Source organism: Gopherus flavomarginatus, chromosome 9 (genome assembly GCF_025201925.1).
Source record: "Gopherus flavomarginatus isolate rGopFla2 chromosome 9, rGopFla2.mat.asm, whole genome shotgun sequence".
Classification (NCBI taxonomy): domain Eukaryota; kingdom Metazoa; phylum Chordata; order Testudines; family Testudinidae; genus Gopherus; species Gopherus flavomarginatus.
Window position 1 is genome coordinate 46565105 of NC_066625.1, and position 3365 is coordinate 46568469.

Genomic DNA, 3365 nt, shown 5'->3' on the forward strand with positions numbered 1-3365 from the left:
GGAAAGCGACATCTAGTGAATTAAAGTGGGGTCCTCAAAATCAAAGAGAAAACATCTCCCTTTTAGCTTCAATGCACATTGAACAAGAACATGGCTTCTTATCTCTTAGGTTTCAGAGGAGCAGCTATATTAATCAGTATCCTCAAAAAGTACAGGAGTACGTGTGGCACCCCAGAGACTAATAAATTTCTTAGATTCTGTTGCCATCATATGACCATTTCATTTCACTTCTTATAGTTAAAAGCTTTGTGTATTTCACACAGAAACGTTATTTCCTTGGGAGAGATGGAGAAATGGAAGCTGCATTGATTTAATCCTCTGAAAATTAGATAAGGATTAAAATATTCCAAAGACAGTTCATTCCCAACCGTTCTCCCTCACTGCTGCCAGTGAAGTTCAGTTCTGTCCCACGGCCCCAAGAACTGCTGGGTGCAAGTCCTGGGTCTGATGTGCAGTAAGGAAAAAAAGAAAGATAATGGATGTACCCTATCTCCTAGAACTGGAAGGAACCATTGAATCCAGCCACTTCCTTCATTGGTTAAACCAGACAGTGTCTGCGTAAAAGAATAAATGGACACAAATCAGATGTCAAGAATTATAACATTCAAAAGCCAGTCGGAGAACACTTCAATCTCCCTAGTCACTCGATTACAAACCTAAAAGTAGCAATATTAGAACAAAAAAACTTCAAAAACAGACTCCAACAAGAGACTGCTGAATTGGAATTAATTTGCAAACTGGACAACATTAAATAAGGCTTGAATAAAGACTGGGAGCGTATGGGTCATTACACAAAGTAAAACTATTTCCCCCCTACTGTTACTCACACCTTCTTGTCAACTGTTGGAAATGGACCATCCTATCACTACAAAAAGGTGTTTTTCTCCTGTTGATAATAGCTCTCCTTAACTGATCACTCTCATTATTGTGTGTATGGCAACACCCATTTTTTTCATGTTCTCTACGTGTATATCTATATATCTATATATATATATATATATCCCTTCCTACTGTATTTTCCACTGCATGCATCCAAGAAAGCTTATGCTCAAATAAATTTGTTAGTTTCTAAGGTGCCACAAGTACTCCTATTTCTTTTTGCAGATAAATTAATGGAGGTTAAGTCCATGAATGGTGATTAGTCAGGATGGGTAAGGAATGAGATCCCTAGCCTCTCTTTGTCCGAGGGTGGAGGTGTTAGGTTCAATCCCTCTGGGGCACCAGGCATTGACCACTGTTGGCAGATAGGATGTGGGGTTGGATGCACCTTTGGTCTGACTCAGTATGACTATTCTTATGAAGGGAGGGGCAAATCCAGATAGCAGAGTTTCTGTGGTGTAATGCTTATCACATTTGCCTCACATGCAAAAGGTCCCTGGTTCAAAACCAGACAGAAACATAACGGCTTAGTTCCCTCAGCTCCTATTAGCCTGTCCCTGCTGTTGTAGGAGCAGCAGTGATTCCTATGCTCAAAATGTCTGTTATACTTCCCCTGCTCCCACTTTTGTCTCCTCTCCCTCTCTGAATGCCTGTGAAATGGCTTTACCCCTCCCGCTCCCTCCTGGACTAGTCGAGGAATGAATGGGCTGGTTGAAGAGCAGAAGAACTTCCAGGTAGACAAGGTGTCCGGGTCTCTAATTAGGAAGCACTCACATAACCAGAGCATGGCCACTGCCCAAGGTGGAGTGTGACCAACCAGATGCAGCCAAATCATCTCTAGTTGCAGACCATTAGGTGCAGGTCCTTAAAAGGGGAAGGGGCCATGTGCTCAGGCGAGCACTCACAATCTTGTACCTCCAGTGAATGCCCTTTGCCCGACCGCCCGGCCAGTGGTTCTCTGTGTTGTATTTCTTTGTGCCTCAGGAAGACTTACCTTTATTGCATCATCCATAGCTGCGCTGTGGGACACTTATATCTTGCAGAATCCTAATATCTCCAATGCTGTGCCTGTCCTGGGAGCATGAGTATGCAAGTGTGAGTGTGACACTCCCCCCCTCTTCTTCTTTTGAGCTTAGCTTTCGGTTTAATGAACCTGCTGCTTCCTGCCAAACTCTAGTGGGTCATTAATTCTCCCGACGCTTACTAGCTGGCCCAATTTTGGGTAACACCTGCGATAAACTCAACCTCAGCAGGATAGAGGGTGGTGAAATGAGCTAAGAAAAAGCCTTAGCTTCAGTATCTCCCATACTGTCTATGCTAGAGCTCTTTTTTGATTCTGGGACTGCATAGTCACCTGTGCTGATCGGCACTCCATGCTGGGCAAACAAGAAATGAAATTCAAAAGTTCATGGGGCTTTTCCTGTCTACCTGGCCAGTGCATCCAAGTTCAGATTGCTGTCCAGAGTGGTCACAATGGTGCACTGTGGGATAGTGCCCGAAGGCCAATACCTTCGACTTGTGGCCACACTAACCCTAATCCGACATGGCAGTACCATTTTCAGCACTACTTCCCTCTTCGGGGAGGAGTTCAGATATCAGTATTAAGAGCTCTTTATATTGATATAAAGGGCTTTGTTGTGTGGACGAGTACAGGTTTAATGCGATTTAACTCTGCTAAATTCAATATAAACTCGTAGTGTTGACCAGGCCAGAGAGAGCAGCAAGTTTCCCCTATTGTTTCTTGCTCTTGTTTTCTTTACTAGCTTTTCCTCTGCATCAAGTTGTTCTTGTCTGTCATGAGTCTGACTAGTTCAGTTGGTAGAGTATCAGCCTTTTAATCTGACGGGGCAGGGTTCAAATCCCTGGTCAGGTGATAAACTACTCAGCAAGATCTTAAACTTTCTTTCTGGAGTCCTCTTTGATGGTACTTTTTCTCTTCAGGATTTTCCCTTTCCTAAGAAGGGCCTTTTTGTGTGTGGGTTTGAAGGGGCAACTTCCTGACAGCCCCTCTGTCCTTGCAGCCTGAAGTAATAAAGACCTCTGGGCATATAGCATGTTCCTTCCCTGCACACACACATACACACATACAAACACACAGAATATCCCTAAGAAATTAGAATCATCTGCTGCCTTCCCCCGTCCTGCTGAATCCTCAAATGAGGATGTTCTTCAGCCCAAACCCATGTCCCCTCTTTTCCCAGTGCCCCTCAAGCCCAACCTTCAGTCCCTCCTATGCACACTGCTCCTCACTCCCAACCAGAGCTTAGTCCTCTTCACCCTTCTCCTCTGTCACAACCCACAGGTCCCTCCTATTCCTAGTGCCCCTCAATCCCAACTCACAGGCCCCACCTCCTCACACTGCTCCTCAGTCCCAGCCCACAGCTCCCTCCTTCCCTCCAGCAGCAGGTGCTTCAGACCCCCTCAGGAAGATTTTCTTTCAAGGTTTCGTTTATGAGTCTGCATGTGGATTTTACAGTATTTTGGAA

General features: G+C 44.7%; 1 non-coding gene across 1 annotated transcript; it reads left to right on the top strand.

The window, feature by feature from the left end:
• The first annotated feature begins 1326 nt into the window (after window positions 1–1326).
• TRNAV-CAC (transfer RNA valine (anticodon CAC)) lies at window positions 1327–1399 on the top strand. Its single transcript has one exon. It is a non-coding gene; the product is annotated as a tRNA-Val (tRNA).
• The last annotated feature ends 1966 nt before the right edge of the window (window positions 1400–3365 follow it).